This window comes from Tamandua tetradactyla, chromosome 6, assembly GCF_023851605.1.
Source record: "Tamandua tetradactyla isolate mTamTet1 chromosome 6, mTamTet1.pri, whole genome shotgun sequence".
NCBI lineage: Eukaryota > Metazoa > Chordata > Mammalia > Pilosa > Myrmecophagidae > Tamandua > Tamandua tetradactyla.
In genome coordinates, this window is record NC_135332.1 from 114901118 (window position 1) to 114924546 (window position 23429).

Sequence of the window (23429 nt, forward strand, 5' to 3'; positions counted from 1 at the left end):
TTCTAAAGTTGGGTCATAGAAAGTGATGCGACTTTTGCCATGTTTGCTGAAACACACTTGGAATCCTGAGATGCCATGCAAGGAGTCCATTCCCCTGGGGCCCCCCATGCTGGGAAGAAGCCAAGTGACAAAGGGCAGGAGCTCTGGTTGGCCATCCTAGTCTTTGATTTATCCCAGGCCCATAGATGTGAATGAAAGAGACTCCAGCTGTGGCGTTGACTTCAGCTTTCAAGTCTTCCTCAGAGGAGTCCCAGACATCAGGAGAAGATACAAGCTGTCTCTGCTAGGTCTTGTTTAGATCCCTTACCTGCAGAATCTGTGAGCATAATAAAATAGTTGCTATTTTAAGCCACGACGTTTTGGGGTAGTTTGTTCCTTAGCAAGTGTCACCAGAACATCCATCTTTCCAACTGCATGAATTTAGTGCACATATATCTGTCTTGTTCACTGTGTAATCTTTGCTACCTAGCACATAATGGCATGCAAATATTTGTAGAACAATTTAATGTACTATATATCTTAAACAAAATCCTTATTGACAATCAGATAGTGTTTTACATATTCTCAATGATTCATTTGTTCCTTAGAATAAATAACTGTAAGTAAAATTGCTGAGTCAGAATATATAAGTGGTTTTGATATGGAGATATTGAAGTACTCAACTTTTTACCTACAAAGAATCATCCAGAGATAGCCTGTCAAAGTTAAACCATCAATGTGTACCTTAACAATCTGGTTTTTGAATATTGGCTTTGCTAAGTAGAACTGGATTTAATATAATATCAAATATATATATATATTTTTTTGAAGAACTAACATGTGCTAGTTAAATGCACATACCTAATTTAAAACCATAATAATGACTTTTGAAGAGAATGCCAATTTTCTGACTTTAAAACAGGAAGTTTGCTAGCTTAATGGTTCTGTACTTGAGATCTCTAGACCTCTAGAGTTCAAGAAAGAAGAAAAAGGAGATGCACAAGTTGTGTCTAATATTTCTGCAGACCTAACCTAACATATTAAGGAATGATGTCAGCAGGCACAATAGGTTTTATTTCTCTTAACCAAACTTACATCAAGATATCTTATGTTGCTCAGGTATTTTGATTTTGAAATCATGGGAATTTGGGGGGACATAATAGCTGCAGCATATATATTTAATAGAGTCACATACCAGATATTTTTTGAATTGAACATATCTCACACATCGTTTGACTGAATTTGACAAGACACGTTGTGGTAGCCAAAATTAGGGGAACAGTAGCAGTAAACAGTAAATGTCTGAACCTTTATTCAAAGTGATGGCTTATTATCATCATAGCCATGGTAGTGATTTATGTGATTTTATTATATTAATTTGAGCCTTTATGGATTTTGGGTCATTGGGTAAAATTGAGATTTTATAACTGAGTATACATTACCCAATGTAACTTCTTCGATCATCAAAAACCTTTCAAATTATGTAATCTATATGGACAAAATGATACAATGCCAAGCAGGCGGAAATTTGAAAAATCCAGGTGTGTGTTTATGTGTGTATGTGTATTTATGAGAAAGAGAGAGAGGGAAGGAGGGAGAGAGGGGGAGGGAGAAAAGAGGTGAGAACAGAGAAAAAGAGAAAGGGGGGGCATGAATTGCAATTGCTCCAATACTGAAGAATAAATAAGTGGTTTATAAGCATATCCTTGTAACAAACCAAAATGGGTTATATTTTTCATGCGTAGGGTAGTTAGAAAAGTATTTTTTCTCCTCTTTCCATTCTCTTAAAAGTCAGCATAACAGAGTGCAAAAATTGAGATTTGGGGTCAGCAAACAAGGGGAGTGAATTCTAGCTAAATGATCTTGTATAGTCCCTGACTTTTTGAGCCTCATCTTTAAAATTAGGATACTATTTATCTCATAGGATTTTGTGAGGATTAAATGAGTTAACACATGAAAGATCCAATCACAATGAAGGGTACACAGGTGTTCAATGAATGTTAGTGGAATCCAAATTTATCTTTCTAGATATGTCACTGACTTTCAAAATTGAGCACCCACTTCCCTAGATAGTACAGTAAATACAATTTATTTTCAATGGATACCTTCTGTTGATTTAGAATTTTCTCACATTGTCAAATGAGATTGGATCTTTCTTTATACTAGGTGAGTTATTGATAATCAAAGAAACACCACAGTTGAAAACTACCTCATGAGGTGAGTTACTGTGTAGATGTTGAATCTCATCTGCTTTGTCTTATTTCAGTGTCAATTCCAGAAAGTGCCTTTTTCTGATACTATTCTTAACCTCCAAAGCCATATCATATCTTGTGGAACTTGAGGACTTCTATGCCTTTCCAATATCCATGAATGAATATGTGATAACAATCCTATTATTGGAAATCAAATTTATTTGGTTTGTTATTCTTTCCATTATATCAATTAAGAAACTGAAGTCCACATAGGTCATGGGGCTACAGGAAGAAGAAGAAGCAAACTTAGAAATTATTCAACAAAACACTTTCATTTTATGTATTTTGGAGCCCAGAAATTCATTGTGGTAAAAATGGAGACTAGCTCTTGAGAATCGTATCTCCTAGTCCAGTGCTTTCCCCAACAACTTCCCTGTGATTTTATGTATTATAAATATAATATTGCCAACCTAATAAAAAGCCTAGATACCTAATTAATAACTGAGAAAATGCCTCACACTAGGTTTAAATAAGATTCATATCTAGACACTGGGCAGGATTTAGAAAGTTCCTTTGCTATAAAATAAATTTATGAAGTCAAGACATTTTGATTTGGAACATAAGGTGACTTTAAAGGGACAAATCTTAAGGTGATTATAATAATATCACCATCATTTATATACTTATTGTCTCTTGAGACTTAAATCCAAACAAAGCCACTGAAATAAGAAAAGAATGAAGTAAGTTCATGGACAGATATGAAGCTCAATTTGTCTCCTTATATGGCTAAATCATATTAAAGCTCATATCTGTCTTCGGGCAACAGAAACATAAAAATGTACATTAATTGCTGAAAAAGCTGGATTTATTTTCATACACAAAAATGGATTGGATCCTGTCTTGCTTAATATAGGCACTGAAGGCAGGTATGTACTTAGTTCAAACTTTATTTTTGAACTAAGTTTGAACTAAGTGAATGATTCTTACATTTTTTTTCCTGAACTCTCCTAACAAAATGCTATCAGTTTCAAACAACTCACCAGTCAACTCACAGGACAGACTATACTGCAAGCTTATTACTGAAACCTTGCCCTGGATAAAATACTAAATAATTTTTTTTTATCATCTGGTATATTTGTTATTCCATCTTTGGGTTGTAGAAACTTAACATAAAACCAAGGGAAACCTATTAATTGCCCTATTCCAATAGTTCTCATACATGATTTTGCTAGCCTGTATATTTATGAAAATGAATGAGACAAGTATCCCTGCCTTTTATAGATGCTACTTTTAATAGCTTCAGCTTGTAACTCTTATAAGAGCTGAGGTGGAAGTGAAAATTCAACAAAGGTGAATGAATAGACGTTGTTATATATTTATTCTTAGTAGTAGAGAGACTGAAAAAATTAAAAATAGATTATTTGCCAAAGAATGCCAGTAAAATGTTGCCAAGAGCTGCCTGCAATAATATTGCTCAACTGTTTTGAATCTGTTCCATTTCTCATCAGGTTGATTCCCTACCTCTGCCCCTACCTGTTCCAGGTGACCTGTCATGTTTACTTGTTAATTACATGGGAATGGGGAAGGGGATTGTGATGTGGGAAGGGAATAGAAAAATAAAAATGCTTTCTTTGCAAAACAGGGAGCTTCCATTCGATATTTCCACTTTGCATATGTGAAAAGAAATAAACTGGAAGACCACAACTTGAGTGTTCTCAGGATATTGAAAAGGAATCGCTTTTCTATCCTTGAACTCTTTTTGATGGTTTTCTTGATAGCTGACCAGGTAGAGGAAACTAGATTTATCAGTGTTTATTATCCCAAGATGACATTTAATGGTCTCAAGAAAAGCTTAAAAACCATGCATTTCTCCAGCTCAAACCCTAAAACATGTCTACAAGATGTACATGATGACAGCAAAATGGGAAAAAACAGCGAAGGGTCTTATTTTGATTGCTTGGCAATATCGCGTCAAATATCCAGTTGGATTTTCTCCAGGCTGGTAATATGGCCACCATGGGAAAAAAGGGAAGGAGGAAATGACTGTTGGGAGGTACAGATTTCATCCTGACCTTGTACAACTTGTACAATATGTGTGGTAGAGGCCAGTTGATTTATTTGGTTGAACCATATGAAATTGCTGCTTTTTTATTGGTCAAAGTAGTTAAAATCAGTCATTTCAGGTGCTGCAACCGATAGTGAACAACTATGCTCCCAGAAATCATTAATTCAATACACATTTATGGAATACCACTTAATACAAAAGAAGGTGAAGGACAAAGGTTCTTCCACAGCCATTTGGCCTGGGCCAAAAATACCCTTATTCTTTTCTTTTTGATTGACTAGTCTTTTTAACACTAGGCTCAAAATCACTTTCTCTGAGTGTTAGTGTGTTTATTCATTATTAATTATTATTATTATTTGCTCCGGAGGGTTTCTGATTTTACGTAAATGTGATTAACTTGTACAGACAACTTTTGTCTTATCTTTCCATTTTGCTTGAGAAACTATTTCATGCTATAATATTTTCTTAACTAAATTCCAGCAGCTATATAATATTTCTTTAAGTGGATAGTTTATTAGCCATTGCTATATTTGGGGACATTTAGATTACTAACTTACTGTCTCTGTGCATAACACTTTTTCTGTTTTTTCATATTATTTCCCTCAGATAGATTCCCCAAAGTGGAATTAGTTGGTCGAAGGGTATGAACATAGAAAAATCTCTTGATACATGTCAACTGGAAATAGCTGTATTTTTCATACTGCTTGATATATGAAGTTTGACTCCTCATCAGTTACAGGATATGTTAAAAACTGTTTAAAATGACTTGCTTACATGGTGGTCCAAAACCATGTTCAGTGACAACACCATAATCTACGTAACAAGAAAAGTTTGGAGGTGCTGATCTCAAGGAAACCACTGACTGTTCTCAGAGGCCTCTAAACAAGCGTCTACCAAAAAGAAAGATTGAATTTCTGGATGCATAAGAGATTCTTAAAGTTCTGTTAGAAATTATTTTTGCTTTGAGGAAATGAGGAAACAAGAGACCTAATATCAGCCTATTTTGGGATAAGCAATGATTTTTATAACTTGGGAGAGAAGAAATAAAAGGCAGACTGTGTATAGGTTTAGATAGTGGTTAGGTAGGTTTTGGTTTAAAATATAGGATAAATTAGAGATAATTTAGTACCACTGATAATACCAGTTATAAGCATATTTTAGAGTTCCTTGTGATTAATGCAACTGAGTCATGTGCTTGGGATGATTGAGATGGTAAATTTTGTGTTGTGATAATGTTACCACAATTTAGAAAAGAGACAATGAAAATTAAATGCAGTACTTGATTCTGGGCTGGTTCTAATAATGGAGGTGAAAATAAGATTTTCTTGGGGCAATTGAAAAAATTGCAGTAGAGGCTGTGTGATTTATAGCAATGTTAAATTTCCTAAACTTAAAATTTATGCTTAATGTAGGTATGTAAGTTGTGTTGGTTTGAAATTGTTATGTATCCCCAGAAAAGCCATGTTCTTCTAATCCAGTCTTGTGGGAACAGACCTATTGTTGTGTGGGACCTTTTGAATAGGTTGTCTCGATGAAGCTGTGACCCACCCAGTTGTGGGGGAGGGACCTTTGGATTAGGTTGTTTCTATAGAGATGTGATTCACCCAGATGTGGGTGGGACCTCTTGGTTAGGGTGTATCCATGAAGATGTGACCCTGCCCATTCATGGTGGGTCTTAATTCTTTTACTGGAGTCCTCTATGAAGAGAATAAAAGGCAGAAAACATAGAGAGAGCTCAGAGCTGACACAGAGAGCAGAGTGATGAAATGAAGTGACAGATGGTAGGAAATACAGAAGGAGGTTTCTCTAGAAGATGCCTGAAAGAACTGTTTGAAACCAGAAACTGGGAGAGAAGGACAGCAGATGGTGCCACGTGCCTTCCCATGACACATTAGCCACTATTGAATGAAGGTATACTCTTGTTGATGCCTTAGTTTGGACATTTTCATGGCCTTAGAACTGTAATTTTATAAACTAATAAATCCCCTTTGTAAAAGCCAATCCATTTCTGGTATATTGTATCCCAGGATCTTTTAGCAAACTGAAACAAGTTCTTTTCCTTAGGAGATATACATGGACATATTAAGTGGTAAAGGAACATGATGTAGGCAACTTACTCTCAAATATTTTGAAAATGATAGATGGAATGATGGATGGGTAGATGGATGGAAGGAAGGAAGGAATAAAAATGTGGTAAAATGTTAAAAGTTGTAAAACTGGGTATCTGGGTAGGGTGTATATTGGAGTTCTCTGTATTGATTTTGTGAGTTTCCTACAAGTTTGAAATTATTTCAAAATAAAAATTAAGGGTGTTGTGATGGTGGCTCAGTGGTAAATTCTCGCCTGCCATGCCAGAGACCCGGGTTTGATTCCTGGTGCCTGCCCATGCAAAAAAAAAAAAAAAAAAAATTAGAAAAAAATCCATGTATTCACTAAAATGTACCTCCCTAATTAAGGTAAAATAGTTGAATTAATGATAGTTAGACACTAAGTTCTCTGGGTCTAAGGAGAAAGGAAACCAAGGAAGAGTGAATGGTGACAGCTGATGACAGAGGCTTGGGAGAGATGGGTGTGGGGAAAGAGAACAGGACCACGGAGTCAGGGTGTGGTGGCTGGACATGATGCCCATCTTGCTTGTTCAGATGAAGCTTTGAGACCAGCTTAACCCTAGAATCAGAAATGGAGCCAGCAATAATCAAATCATGGTTTAAGAGGGGCCACTTACATCACTTCCATCCCCAGCTACAACCACCCAAGGGGAAATGCCTGGACCATTAGCATGCACTGCCTTGGGGTTAGAGTACAGCATAAGGGGGCTAAGTGGTCGCCAGGGCTTCTCAGAACCACTTCTGAGAAGGGAGTAGATTATAGTGGTTAGGAGCACCTACTTGGAGCCAGAAAGCCCGAGTGAGAAACAGTGCTAGCCCTTACCAACTGCGATATCTTAGATGTGTTACTTAACCTTTCTGTGCCTTTCTCATCCATGAAGACATGGATAATAATAACTTCTACATCAGGATGACTGTGAAGATGAAATGATTTAATGCACATTAAGAGCTTAGCATGTAGTACTATATAGTTTTCCTCCCAGTATATATTTTAATGCAATTTTATTGAGATATCTGTACAGACCCTATAATCATTCAAAGTGTACAATCAGTGGTTCACAGTATTATCATATAGAATGAATGTGCATGCATCACCACAATAAATTTTTGAACATTTCTAGTACTTCAAAACAGCACATATCAGAATAAAAATAAAAATGAAAAACACCCCCCATTCTTTATTTGTTTTTGTCCTTATTTTCTTACTCATCTGTCTATTCAATGGTTAAATGATGTGTCAGCCACAAGTTTTTCACAATCACACACTCTCATTTCTATTCCCCCTTTTGATCAAGAAGCTTTTCTCAATCTCACATTTCCAAGGCCAAGCTCATTCCTGTCCTCCCAGTATACTGAAATAAGGAAATATCCAAACAAGGTGTGCTGGTTTGAAAGGATTATGTACCCTAGAAAAGCCATGTTTTAATCCTGATCCAATCTTGTGGGAGCAACTATTCCTTTTAATCCCTATTCAACCATGCAGGTTGGAATATTTGATTAGATTATCTCCATGGAGATGTGACACACCCAATTGTGGGTATTAACTTAATTAGAGGAAGATGTGACTCCACTCATAGCTGGTAGGACTTGATTAGTTTACTGGAATCCTTTAAAAGAGGAAGCATTTTGGAGAAAGCTTGAGAGCCACGAGTGTCTCGAGAGAGCCACAGCAGAGCCACGAGATCCATAAGAGCCAACGCACCAGAGACCTTTGGAGATGAAGAGGTAAAAATACCCTGGGGAGCTTCATGAAACAAGAAACCTGGAAAGAAGACTAGTAGACATGGCCATGTTCATCATGTGCCCTTCCAGTTGAGAGAGAAAACCTGAACTACATCGGCCTTTTTTGAGTGAAGGTAACCTTTTGTTGGTGCCTTAATTTGGACATTTTTACAGACTTGCATGGCCTTAGAACTGTAAACTTGCAACTTAATAAATTCCCCCTTTTAAAAGTGGTTCCATTTCTGGTATATCACATTTTAGTAGCTAGCAAACTAGAACACAAAGTTACAGAAAAATTTCAGTGTATTTTAAATGTGTACATTTGACAAATTTATCTTTAACACATACAGAGTACAGTGACAGAATGGATCAACCCAAAAGCCATGAGCCCTACCAAATGGACCTTCTGATGCAACCCATTCAAGGCCCTGGCAGTTACGCCCTCACTTTTTTCCTTGATCACTGCACTGATTAAATAGATATCTTTTTCTTTTTTTAAATATCTGGTATTGAGGGTACTCTACTAAAGTGAGCCATTTTCTGGGCAAGGGAACAATTATAGAAGCTCTAGGTTTACAGAGAAATCATGCAAAAAAATACAGAGTTCCCATATACCCAGCTCCCCATCCCCACACAGATTTCCCTATTAACACTTTGCATTAGTGTGGTACTTTTGTTGCAAATGATGAAAATATTATTATAATTGTACTATTAATTTTAGTTCATAGTTTATATTAGGGTTTATTGTTTGTATAGTACAGTCCTATGGTTCTTTTAATTTTTATTTTAGTAACATATTCAATCTAAAATTTTCCCCTTTAACCACATTCAAGTATATAATTCAGTCATATTAACTGCATTCACAATATTGTGCTATCATTATCACCATCCTTTACCAAAACTTCTCTATCATGCCAACCAGAAACTCTGTATCAATTAAGCTTTAATTCCCCAGTCCTTATTCTCTACCCCATTCTCTGGTAATATGTGCTCTAGTTTCTGATCCTATGATTTTGCGTATTCAAATTATTTCATATCAGTTTGCTCATGCTTTCTGTCTGGTTTATTTTATTTAACATGCTGTCTTTAATGTTCATCTATATTGTTGTATGCATCAGAGCTTCATACCTTTTTTAAAAAATTCTTTTTTAAAACTTTTTTTATTATTAAATATAACATATACAAAGAAAAGAAACAAAAAGCAATGATTTACAAAGTACGCTTCAAGAAGTAGTTACTAAGAACTATAACAATTAGTTGTAGAACAGATTTCAGAGTTTGGTATGGGTTACAATTCCACCATTTTAGGTTTTTACTTCTAACTGCACTAAAATACTGGAGCCTAAAGGAAATGTCAGTATAATGATTCAGCAATCATATTCCTTTGTTAAGCCCTACCTTCTCTGTCAAACTCCATCATCACCTTTGATCTTTCTCCCAACTGTTAGGGGTATTTGGGCTATGCCCATTCTAACTTTTTCACGTTGGAAAGGGCTGTTGATAATATGGGAAAGGGGGCTAGAAGTAGCTGATGTTCTGGAAAGGCTGCCCCCTCTGCATTTCAGGACTTATCTTGTCCAGGGACCCATCTGTAGGCTGTAGGTTTCTTTCCAGAAAGAAACCCTAGTGCATGGAATCTTTGTAGAATCTTATATAATGCCCTAGGTGTTCTTCAGGATTGGCAGGAAGGGTTTTGGTTGGGGTTTGGCAAGTCATGATAGGTAGCAATGTCTAACTGAAGCTTGCATAAGAGTGACCTCCAGAATAGCCTCTCGACTCTATTTGAACTCTCTCAGCCACTGATACCTTATTTGTTACACTTCTTTTTCTCTTTTTGGTTAGGATGGCATTGTTGGTCCCATGGTGCCAGGGCCACGCTCATCTCTGGGTGTCATCTCCCATGCCACCAGGGAGACTTTTACCCCTGGATGTCATGTCCCATGTAGAAGGAAATGGTTTTACTTTCAGAGTTGGACTTAGAGAGAAAGAAAGGCCACATCTGAGCAACACAAGAGTTCCTCCAGAAATAACTCTTAGGCATACCTATAGGTAGGCTAAGCTTCTTTGCTACATATATAAGCTTCACAAGAGCAAGCCTCAAGATCAAGGGCTTGGCCTATTGATTTGCGTGACTCTAATGTTTGACACAGTATCGGGGGTTTCCCCTGTGGTAAAGTTTAATAGTACCCATATTTTCCCTCTCATCCCTCAAGGGACTTTGCGAATACTTTTTGATTATCTGCTTAATATATCTGGGATGTATCCAGGCATTACATTGAGCTATATAGGATTAAAGACCCTCATGCTTATTCTGGGCCCCCTATGTTTGGATTATTTAAATGATCTGTACAGAGAGGTTGAGTTAAATTATGTGCTACAGAAAATTTAGGTTCTGGACAAACTAAGCCTTTTTTCTTTTGGTCTCAAAGAGTAGATGAGGTTCTAAAATATAGACGATATCTTCCTTACCCCTAAATCTGAATTACCTTAATCTTGACCTGATCAGCATTGTTCTTATCTCTAAACACCAGCTATACATATAGAAAACAACCTCTCAAAATCCAGAAATAGCAGTTACCACTCTGGACTAAATGTGACTGCTATAAGAGCTTATAATCTCAGCCCCTGTTTTCTTATAAGTATTTCCTAAATGAGACCATTCAATAATTGCTCTTATTTGTTTCTGGCTTGTTTTGCTTCACCAAATGTCTAACAGGTTCACTCATAATGTTGCATGCCTCACAACTTCATTTCTTTTTGTAGCAGCACAGTATTCAGTCATATGTATACACCATTGTTCACCGGTCTACTTCTCAGTCAGTGCATCCTTCGGTCACCTCCATTCATTGGGCATCATGTATAATGTCCAAGTCAACAGTCCATCAACACTCAATTTTAGATAACTTCATTATTCCCAAAAGCAAGATAACCAACAAACACACCCTCACCAACTAGAAAATCTAAACTTTCCCTTAACTCTTGTCCCTCCCCCCATTATTTACCCCTGGTGTTACTGTGGTACTGTTGATGTTTTCCTGTTAAACAGAGCCCATAGCATGCAACAGCAGTTTTCCCCCATACCATGAACTTATACACTCTTTGTACAAGATTAATACCTTTGAAATTGTTCATGCAAGAACTTATCTATATTTGTAGTGTTAATTGGTGGGACACATGGGTCTATACAACCTCTTTCAATCATGTTCACCCTCAATAAGGTAATAGTACTAATAGACCCACTAGTGGACCACCTTTGCTTCTATCTATTCCTTTACATTTGAAGAACTCCATACTTTTTTATGGCTGAATAATATGCTACTTTATATATATACACCATATTTTGTTTATCCATTCATCTGTTGATGGGCACTGGGGTTGCTTCCATCTTTTGGCAATTGTGAATAATGCTACTATGAACATTGGTGTACAAATATCTGTCCAAGTCCTTGCTTTCAATTATTTTGGATATATTCCTAGAAGTGGATTGGCCAATTGATATGGTAGTTCTATACTAAACTTTCTGAGGAACCACCAACCTATTTTCCATAGTGGCTGCACCATTTTACAGTCCCACCAACAATGAATGAATGAGTGTTCCTATTTTTCCACATCTTCTTCAACATTTGTTATTTTCCATTTTTTTAAATAGTAGCCATTCGAGTGTGTATGAAATGGTTATTTCATTGTGGTTTTGACTTGCATTTCACTAGGGAGAAATTCTGGTAATCTGCCTGCAGCCTCCCCTGACTTTTCCAGCTTCTTCAAAGAAGAAAGTGTGCCGCTGATATTCCATGCATTAGCTGGCTAGACAACATGGAGTAGGGGCTTCAAAATGAACTTGCAATCAGTCATATTCATGGGGAACTCATGGATGTTCTGGTACTCTGAAAATCAGTGGTTATAGGAAATAGTGCAGAGGAAGACAAGGGATTTTCTTTAGTTTCTGTCCTGGTCAGAGGCAACAGAAGAATCCAAGGCTTATCAATATCAGCCATCCCATGCTTTGGAAGGTGAACTAGAGTAGCTGTACTCTAAATGTCCAGCTCTGGGTTAAAAGCAGGAGATATTACACATCCAACTTTGTAGGTAAAAATCTAAAGAATACTGTGAAGGACTCACACCTCTGTAAAGGTAAAGCAGAGACCTGGAGTCTGCAAGGCTTGATTAGATTCCCCCAAATCTTTGTGTATTTATAAGAATGGTGCCCAAAATATGGACCAAGGAACTTCGGGCTTTCTTGATAATCAAGAGATCAGATTTCAAGGAAAAACATAATTTCATTTCATTTCCCAAACAAGAATACCTAGATTTTCAACAAAGAATTAGGTCCTTTATATGTGACTGTAGTAAAGTTAAGACCTTTTGCTTCTCTTGACAATACAACCCAGTTATTATATAAGCTCTTTTCATAGCCTTTTCCCTGTCTTGGATAATATCTGTCCTTATTTTTCAGCACCAGTGTCTTGGAATAAAGCATCTATTTATGAGATGCCAAAAGTATCCTTGTTTTTATCCTTCTTTAAAATACACTGATATATGAAAATATAAAATATATATATAACATTGGTTTTGACCTATATTGTATCTTTTGACAGTAAAATGGACTCTAGCAGACAGGAAAGATGTAATTACTTCAAAAATGACTTAAGGTTATACGAAATTTTAACTGTCTCATTCCAGAGCTATTAGTTATGTGTGAAAAGAAAAGCTGCAAAATGTTAAGTTGAAAGTATGCATTAAAATTCATGGCAAAACTCAGTGGGTAAGCCAAACTGGAAAATATTGTGAAAGCTCCAGCAAAGCATGTGCTTATGCTTCTGAGCTCATTTATTGGAAGTCTTTCTCACACATGCCATCTACATAGATTTTTATCTGTTCCAAGTGTACTTTAACTACGCAGCATAAAGAGCATATTAAAACCCACCAAAAGCGAAGTTCTCCTTTGTTCTGGAGAGTTATTTCACTGTGGCCTTCCATGCACTCTCGCCAGGTAGTTCTTTCAGCTGTTGAAATCCCTCTGTGGGTGTGCTTTGCATGTGACAGGAGGAGTGATAAAACAGCCCTGGAGATAAGGACTCCTTAGAGCAATTGTGGGAGCTGTTGGAAGAGATGAAAGACAACTGAGAATTTACTGGGGCAGCGTGAAGAATAAATTACACAAATGAAGTAATGATTAATGAAGTTACTCCTAGAAAACAGCTAAAATTATTAAAGGGGCACATTCTTAAATCCTTTCAGGAGTGTTTCTCTTTTGGTTTGCACCTACAGTGAAATTATCTTTTCAATGACTAATTTAGAAATAGATGGCAGTTTATTAGACTTTACCAAACTATTAGAATGTACTCTTTCACCTTTGCAAAGTTCTGACTTTATTTCCTGCATTTTACCAACAGCCTTCTGAATATGAAAGTTTCAAAGGAATGTAAAGAGAATTTAAATGTATAGTCACAAGTTGCCTTGAAGTTAATAATTAAGGTAGTTTGGTATGCATTTTAACACCTTTTCTCCATAGATTATATTATTCATCAAACTAAATATAACATTTTTTCAATTGCAGTTGATGAACAGATAAATGTAAGCAAAAATTGTGACGGCTGGAAATATTTAAATTGAATGTATTCATAGAATATTGGCGTTTCTGAGACAAAGGTCTTAGATCAATACATTTTAATTCTGGTATATAAATTTGGCATGTAAATATTTTCTAGTTGTGAGGAGAATGCATATATAGAGCTTTTAGGAAAATAAAATATTCTCCCATTTGTAGAAACTAGGTTTCATATTAAAGCAATTTGTAAATAAACTGCAAGTTATAAATACATCTTTAGCTTATTTAGCTACATATTCTCTGAGATTCAAGCATACCTGGGAACTTATCATATGCTTGTCTGGAATGTATTTGAAAGAAGGTTCAAGAAACCTCTGAGAAGGAATGAGTCATCCTAAGGAAGGTTGAAGCAAAAGTCCCATATGGAAGCAAAGGGCAGTTTTGGATGTGTGTTGCTCATATTTCTTCCATGTTCCCTTCTCATTTTTCTTGGGGATTGTATCAGATCCCAGGGGAGAAGACAAAAAGTGAAAAGGATAAATAAAAGAACTTTTCCACTAAAATGTCTAAGATAGGGAGCACAAGGTGGCACCGCTTTTATGGCCCAGGTAGCAAATGAGGGAGGAAGTAGGACCTCTCTATGTAACTGAGTAGGCTGTGTGCTGAGCACAACTCCAGGGGGCACCGTGCATGTGCTCAGTCATAGGCAAGGGTCCTCAGAAGAGGTATTTACTCCAGTTCATTAGGAGAGAACTGCACTGATATCGTCAATATTGAGATGGTTGTATTTTGGCAAAATGCAGTTTTGATGTTGGACATGCCTTGGCTCTGGATGACTGACAGGCTGGAGTGGCTTTGCAGAGTTGACAGTTTCAAGCATGGTAGGTAGCATTACCCATCCCAGGAGTAGGAGAAGAAAAAAAGGATGCCATGTGATAGCTGGGAGGAGTCTCATTGTGAGGCCACTGAAGACACCCAACAGGCATTCCCAGAAATGGGAGGCAGGAAATGGAACTGGGGGAGAGGGAATAAACAGCATGAAACTGAAGAAGAAACAGTGTTTTGTGCTTTGCACTACTACTTGCACTCCTCCAAGCTCATATAGTTTCTGTTAAGAGGATGATCTGTCATATAGTCATTTGACATTTCTGAAAAAATAAAAATCAAAGCGCTCAACCAAAGTAATGAATAATAAAAATGCCACCACTTATTGAGTGGTCATGTTTTAGGTTATGTAAACACTCCCTTAAATGGGAGTGCATAGATTACTGAAGTATAATCTTCCTGAAGGCAGATATGAGACCAGTCTGAAAAGTGGTATGGCACTTAGCCGAGGTTCTAAGGCTCTTGAGGTCCTTCTTTGTATTTCTAGTATTTCAGGCAGCTGCATCGCTTCCGTTGTCTTAGTTCCTCAGAGCTCCTATGACAGATACTATACAGTGGGTTGACTTAAATAACAAGAATTTATTTGTTCAGTTTTAGTGGCCAGAAGCCCAAATCAAGGTGTCAGCAAGACCATATTTTCTCTTGGAGCCTGCAGCATTCTGTGACAGCTTGCTGCAATCCTTAGGGTTCCTTGACTTTCAGCTTTGCCCCTCCAACAAGTTGTGATGTCCTTGTTCTCCTCCTACGGTTTTCTTTAACTTCTGGCTTCTATGTGTTCTGGCTTCTTCCAGTTTCTGGTTTCTATGGACTAAATGCATCTGCATGTCTTCTCTATAAAAGGCCTCCAGTAATTAAGATTAAGACCTACCCTGATTCAATTTGATACATCTTATGTAATAATAATATCTTCATAAGGTCCCATTTATATATGGGTTCACACCCTACAGGAATGTGTATTAAGATTAAGTATGCCTTTTATTGGGGTACATGATTCAATCTGCCTCATCTGCACATTCATTTCTGCTCTGTGTGGCTCCTTCATTTCAGTTTGAATCAGGAACTTAACCTACTCTCAGAGTGGATGGGTTGGCCCTTCCTTCCAATCTGAAACCCCCTGAAAAAATTCAGTGGGTATTATTATATTCATCCGATAGAAAGCAAAACTAAGGCTCATGGGAGTCAAATATTTGCCAAAGTGAGAGTGAGTAGAGATAGATCCATGCTTCGGGCCCAAATCCATGTAATTCTACAACTAATGGGTTGTAAGCTTTTAAATTATAAGGGCAATTGCTTTGATCTTGATGTTATATTTGTCTATAGATAAACAAATGGAAAAACTTTACAAAAATCACATATAGGTATTGTTTCTTTTGCAAATCCATCATTAACATGCAAATTTGTGGGAAAAAAGATTGGGTAAGAATAAAATGTGATTCATACTAGTCTTTGGAAAAGCTAGAGATTCTAGTGTGTAACCAACTACTGCCCTATCTTCTTATTTAACTGTCATATGTGTGATTTTTTTTACTGCCTAACTAAATTATAGACTCCCTGAAGGCAAAGACCATCTCTTATTCTTCATTTGTACTTGTTTCAGTGTGCTACTACAGCGCAAGACAGAGTAGGTGGTTCATAAAAATGTTTTTGCATTGAAGCACACACTTACAACTAACCTGGGCCTTAATTCTTGCTAAGTCAAATGTTCTAAAAACACCTCCTGTATATCCATTTTATTTGGCTTCCAAAGTGACCATGAGTAGAATTAGACAATTTATATATAAATGAAGTTATCTTTTTATACTCCAAAGTTCAGAGCAAATGGTGACTTTTCTGGGAAGTCTTTCCAGGTTCCTCACATTGAGTTAGATGCTGTGCTGGTTTGAAAGGAAGTATGCCCCCTAGAAAATCCATGTTTTAACCAAAATCCCATTTCATAAAGGTAGAATGCTCTCTGTTCAATATGTATGTTTGAAACTGTGATTGAATCATCTCCTTGGATGATGTGATTTAGTTAAGAATGGTTGTTAAACTGGATTAGGGGACGACATGTGTCCACCCATTTGGCTGGATCTTGGTTGGTTTATTGGAGTCCTATAAAAGAGGAAATACTTTGGAGAAAGAGATTCAGAGAGAGCAGCACTATGAAGCAGAGAGTCCACCAGCCAGCAACCTTTGGAGATGAAGAAGGAAAACACCTCCCGGGGAGCTTCATGAAACCAGAAGAGAAAGCTAGCAGATGACGCCGTACTCGCCATGTGCCCTTCCAGCTGAGAGAGAAACCCTGAACTTCATCGGCCTTCTCGAACCAAGGTATCTTTCCCTGGATGCCTTTGATTGGACATTTCTATAGACTTGTTTTAATTGGGACATTTTCTCAGCCTTAGAATATAAACTAGCAACTCATTAAATTACCCTTTTTAAAAGCCATTCCATTTCTGGTATATTGCATTCCAGCAGCTAGCAAACTAGAACAGATGCCTTCTCTGTGCTCTGCACTGAACTTGAGGCATTATCTCATCATTTTAAAGTTGTTTTATTTACATGTCTTCCCAATAAGCCTGCAGTCTCCTGAAGGGCAAAGCTTACTTTCTGTGTGCCCACAGAACTTAGCCTGAGTGCTTGGTACACAAGTGCCTCAGTGATGATCCCTCACAGTCCTTTTTCTTAATGACAACCCATTCATATGCCCAAAACTACTTATTTGCATATTAAAAAGAAGTACTTCTCTCCCTGCTTTTTTTTTTTTAACATGGGCAGGCACCGGGAATTGAACTTGGGTTCTCTGGCACGGCAGGAGAGCATTCTTGCCTGCTGAGCCACCATGGTCCACCCCAAAACTTTTTAAGTGGCCAAACAAGTCCTGCACTAATTTGGAGTCACTAAAAGCCATTGGCTTTGATTTAAATAAAATGTGACAAAGTCCAAAGTGGAACCATGGAACTCAAACTCAAGTCTTCAACGGGAACATATTAACTGGGGTGTAAGATACTTGCCTCTCTTTTGGTTTAATTGATCTAGAAGGCATGGGAGAACCTCATACTCACTGGGTATGAAAAAAAAAGAGAAGCCAACAGTTCTCTCCATGATGTAGAAATATGAAATTATTTATTTGATTCATATATAGCTGCTATGTAAAAGGCCTGTTGCTCTAGACTTTTCTTTTTATACCTGGGTACATAATAAAGCTACTTATAAAATGCATTTCTTTTCTTCCTTTCTCCTGCCCAGCAGGCAGATCTGTCAGCTTCTGCTTTCCAGGCCTTGTCATTGTCACATTGCTTAAGGCCAAGACTCCCTGAGTCCTTGAAATGTTGATTCTCTTCTCTCCTCTTTCTATTATTAGTCTCCTGTAAGGCAGTTACTTATGTATAAAAGTACCTTCTCATAGATAAACTGTTTTAGTTTTGTTTTTAAAATTTATGAGTCATTTGATAATTGTTATAATGGATCTATACCAAAGTATCTGGATGTTTCCTTTGAATTATCAAAATGGTTTCTTGAATTTGTTCATGGTCATGGACGTTGGCCTATAAATCGCAATGTCACCATGAAATTTGGGTTCTTAGTATAAATAAAATGCTTATCTTTATATCCAAATTCTATGTATGAGAGAGGGATTTTTCTTCTTCATTTGTAATAAGCTAATCATCATAAGTGCCAGTGTTTTTCACAAGAACAAAATGGGTTAAGTCTACAGAGTTGTTTTGGTGCCATTTGTTATAGTGGAGTTTATGAATTATAACTTTTAATCCAAATGAAATACAGTTTTATTTGAGGTAGATCTGCAAGTGGGAGAATGACTATTAATTCTGGTGACTCCAAAATAACTAATGTACTTGGTTTGAAGCCAGGTACACTGTGAGTTCTGGATTTAAGTGCTCACATGGGAAATACAGAGAGAGATTTTAACATATGGATTCTCAGAAGAAAATACAACTGTTCCATACAAGAAATATTGAGTTATTCTTAGTACTTTTTAATGTGTAGCTGACTATATATTTTTGAGTGGTACTATTTTTAACACTTGGCATTCAAGCCAAAGATCTTCATTTCCTGGGGGTAATTTTAATAATTCACCGATTCATACAGCAAGCATTTAGTAAGGATTGATGGGATAGCCTAGTACTTGATTTGATGAGAAATGCAAAGAAAGTAGAAACAAGATCTGTCTTCACTGAGTTTACAATATTGTTGGAAAAGAAAACCAGTGTACGTGTATATTTGTGTATGTATGCACGTGTGTGGTATACAAACATACAATAAAGAGAAAACCAAATAAAACTGCATGCTAATCTATGAGCAAATATATATTGACTCTCTACTGTGCTAAGATAGAGGCTGGGTACAGAGGTTTTGCAGCAGCACCTGCCTTTATGGAGCTCATAATCTAGTGGTATGGCTGGAGGTAGACACGTGAAGTGATCCTGTTGTGATGTAGTGATAGTCAAGAGATGAGTCAACTACCTGATTTGTCGTGACAGCATTGCTGAACAGCTACAGATTCTACCTATGAGAGAGGTGGGGGAAGGATTCAGAGAAAAACAGGGACTGAGGGGGTTATTGAGTGAGTATGTAGCCAAGTTAGGTTGTATGTATACACACACTAGAGAAGTCAAGAAGGAAAGAAGGACAGAAAAGCCTTCTGTGAGGAATTGAGTTACATTTTGCAAGACTTACATTTTGCAATATTGTGATGATAGATATTTATAATTTATATTATCTGATATATGAATGGGATTGCAGCCCAGGTAAGGAAAACATGACAGGCCAAGGTGCCAGAGGTGGAAATATGCACAAATAAGGAGACTGCCTTACTTACCTGGGGTCCTTTTACTAAAAAGAGGTAAAATTAGATGGATTTAGAGATGAATTGTGTCTGATTGAAGAGCTTAGTCAAGTGAGAAATAAAGGAAAGCACTTTAAAAACCACAAAATAGTATGTGTGCTAGTTATTCACAAGCCAGTTCTAGGATGGGCCAGGATAATATACTGGATAACATCACAGACTGGGTTTGAATCAAGGCTCCATTACTCTCTAGCTGTGTGACCTTGGGCAACTTATTTAACCTCTCTGTGCTTTAGAGGACTCATCTATACAAGGGGGAAGTAACAGGTCCTACCTCATTGAGTTGTTATGAGGATTAAATGGGTTGATATTTGTAAAGCACTTAGAGCAAGATGGCATATCAATATATTTACCTATGTGCTTATTTATAAGTGTTTAGTATATATTAAATAAAAGAACATTCACTAGGTAATACAAAACTGTGGGGTTTTTTTTAATTAAACATACCAACATACAAACACAAACATTCTTACCAAATGATCATTCCATTCTACATATTATGGGTTCTTAAACAGGAGGAGATATAATAAAATGATGTGTTACAAAGGTTATAGTGGTAATGTTGTACTTGGTGGAGTTGAATAAGGGAAATTTCTGGAGGCTAGAAGATTAGATGGGACAGATTTCAAGGATATCTGAATAAAGACGGGGCGTAGGGTAGGGTAGAGAAAAACTAAAGTGGATTTGAATAGAAGATGTATTATGAAGAAAGAAAGAACTGTTAGAAACTGGGGGATAGAATGGGGCTGTGAGAAGTTGTAGCCAAAGCTGACGCTAAAGTTATTTTGAGAGGCTGGGAGAAGAGTGGTGCCACAGACAACAAATGGGGGAAGTTATGCATGGATGGACCTCAAAGCTTAGTAAATGAAATCTACCACACTTGGGCTGAATTTGCTCAAATAATAATAATCATTAGCTAGAATTTCATCTTCCTCTGTGCTTTTGTGCAATTCTTTGCCATCTGTTCTAGGAACAATTCCGGATGTCAGTGCTATCTGAATGGAAAGCAAATTCTAAAAGGTGAGATTTCTTATTTAAAAACATGTACCGCTCAAGCATTTCATTAAACAGATGAAAAGCAGGACAAAGATAGGAAGAACTTAACTTTCAACCCACTTGGAATTTAGCAGAATAAAGTTGAAATTTTATTTCAGTTGGGATTAAAAACAACAACAGAACAAAACAAAAGAAAACAAAATCTAGGTCAAGACATGACCCCGAGGCAAAGTCTTAAATCTCAGAGGTCAACAGGTCAGTATTCTTTAAACACTGTAATGATAGTCCTTCATTCCTCAGTGGGCTTACTGTGTCATGTGAGGTGCTTCGTTCCCATTTGCCACAGTCCTTGACGGCACTCAGGCATCCTTATGGCTTCTCCAGGTATTAGAGAAGCTTGATGTGTTTTTGTTTCATTAATCTTTTCTCAGAGGCCAGTGATGAGTTCATCTGACTCTTTTCCATCAAGTTGAAAATTCTTTTCAATTAAAAACTCATCTCTACAGATGGTATTAGCATTAGGAGAGGCTTGTTCTGTCTAAAACAACAAATATTGAGATATTTCAGGAGTTGCCCTATAAATCATTGGAAGTGGATTTGACTACAGGGTTTCAGCTCTTTTTTTTTTTTTTTTTTTTTTTAAGTGAGCAAAAGTTGAGCTGATGAGAATTTGGCCCATATGGTTTATTGTGGCTAGAATGGATCAGTTTCATCACAGCGCCTGGGCAATTTTGTTGCACATTAATGTGAAATATTGTGAATTTTTAACCAAGCTATCAACTACGAAATACTTTATCTAAAACATTGTGATTACAAAGGCGATAATGGAAGTAGTTCAAACTGGGAGAGCATGCTCTGTTAAAGAGGATTAGAAAGACCATTTATTGAATAGTATGGGTTTCTTCCAAGCCCCCATGTGCAGAAAGCATGCAATGCGTGAATAATTCATCTAGAAATTCTATCGTGAAGTTGTATCAGTTTCCACAGTAAAACCTGGCCGCGGAGGAGGAAAATACATCAACATCTGTGACAAACTCTATGAAGAGACAGTGGCAAAGCCTTTCAGGCACCAGGAGCAAAGCAAAATATAATAAATTCACTTAAGTGTCAAATTTGAGTCGGCTGAATAATGACACCATATGTCTGGGTTGCTATGTCACCATAGACTGCTCTGAAGAAAACACATGGCTTTATAAAGCGGCTGTCAGTCCAGGGAAGAAATCTTGCTGTCTACTGCCTTCCCGTCAAGGAATAAAGAGACTGCCTAATAAGTGCAGTGTCTGATGATCAGAAATGATTGTTTTCTAAAAATATTAATTTGTCAGCATGTGGAGTGAGCCTGCTGTTCAGACTTGGGAGTGCATAGTCGAAGAGGCTTAAATGAGCTGGGCTGAGGCTTCTACACCCCCAGAGTCAGCCTGCTCTGCATGTGTGGGAATGATATACCTTGTTTCCATCCAACTCTCCTCAAGGCATTTTATAGACATCGTCGCAGTACTCACAGCATCCTTAAGAGAAATCTAGGGCTCAGATATTAATCGGCTTCAGGGGAAACTGAGGCACAGAAAGGTTACGGTCCCACTAGCCCTTAGGTGGCATGACTGTGGTGACAACTCAATATTCTTTACTCCAGGCAATCGGCATTGACCTGGAACACCAGATTCTCTTTATGAGAAGGAAGACTCGCGTCTCTCTCCTGGCCTCAGCCTCCCCTCTGCAGGCGTGCGCAGTGCTGGCTGGGGACCTCTGGCTGCCTCCGCACTGGAGGTGCTGCGCTTCGGCTTGGGTACACGTGAGTTCCGCGGATTGTGCGATGGGACGCTGTCACCAGTGTTCATGCTTGGATACAGATCCCGTTGCACGACAATGCCGTCCTGGGTGACAGCTTTCAACACGCTGGGGCCTTGAAAAGCCCACGGCCCCGCCCAGTGCGTGGAAGCCACAGCACCGGCTGGGTGTACGCAGAGGGCTCGGTCTGTGCCTTGGTTTTCCATCACCACCAGTCCAGTGGCACTTCAAAGAGACAGTGGTCCAGATGAAGCATTTGGAATGAGCTATATTGAACTTTGATCACAAAAGCATAGGCAGAACCCAGGGAACTGTGTGAATTGATCTATTATGAGGAAAAATACTTTATGTATATATTAGCTTCCCACATAACAACCTTCCCCCAAATAATTAAAAATACTAAATTAGTTGTGTGTGTGTTTTTTTTGTACTAATTTCCTCATGATTGCATTATGTTTTTTGACAATGCCTTGGGCATACATTTCTCCAAAAGGAGATCCAATTAATTGCAGACCCCTTTGGAGGAGGAGTTTTTTTTTATCAAATTTTTTTATTAGAGAAGTTGTGGGTTTACAAAACAATCGTGCATCAGATACAGACTCCCATATACTACTCTACCACCACCACTTTGCATTGGTGTGAAATATTTGTTACAATTGATGGCAGTACTTTTTAATAACTGAATTAATTTTTAACAGTAGTTACATTTTTACAATTGATGGAAGAGTATTAAAATCATACTATTATCTATCACCCATAATTTGTATTAGGTGTATTTTTTCCCATCTGTCACCCCATTATTAACACTTTGTATTAATAGCATAACTTTGTTATAATTCATGAAAGAAAATTCTTATACTTGTACTATTAATTATAGGCCATTGTCTACAATAGGGTTCACTATAGTACTGTCCTATATTTTATCTTTTAATTTTGTTCTAGTAACATATATATCCTAAAATTTTCCCTTTAACCACATTCACCTGTACAGGTTAGTGCTATTGGTTACACTCACAATAATGTGCTACCATCACTTCATCCATTTCCAAATCTTTACCATCAATCTAAATGGAAATTCTGTACAAGTGAAGCATCAATTCTCTATTCTCTAACCCCCATCTGTTTCCTAGTAACCTATGTTCTAGATTCTAACTCTATGGGTTTGCTTATTATAATTAGTTCCTATCAGTAATATTATACAATATTTGTCCTTTTGTATATAGCTTATTTCACTCAACATAATATCCTCAAGTTTCACCCATGTTGTGGTACGCATTCAAACTTCCTTTCTTTTCATAGC

General features: G+C 37.3%; 1 protein-coding gene and 1 long non-coding RNA gene across 9 annotated transcripts in view; one reads left to right on the plus strand and one right to left on the minus strand.

The window, feature by feature from the left end:
* Positions 1-23429, plus strand: part of XKR9 (XK related 9) — a 512237-nt gene that overhangs the window by 304413 nt on the left and 184395 nt on the right. The window lies entirely within an intron of this gene.
* LOC143686300 (uncharacterized) lies at positions 23-23246 on the minus strand. 5 transcript variants are annotated; one of them, XR_013177010.1, is made up of 3 exons: positions 23145-23246; positions 12991-13163; positions 23-316 (listed from the first exon to the last, which is right to left on the minus strand). It is a non-coding gene; the product is annotated as an uncharacterized LOC143686300 (long non-coding RNA). The 5 variants fall into 5 exon arrangements; XR_013177011.1 differs by lacking the exons at positions 23-316; positions 23145-23246 and adding exons at positions 20651-20879; positions 21844-22159; XR_013177007.1 differs by lacking the exons at positions 23-316; positions 23145-23246 and adding exons at positions 20651-20879; positions 21788-22159.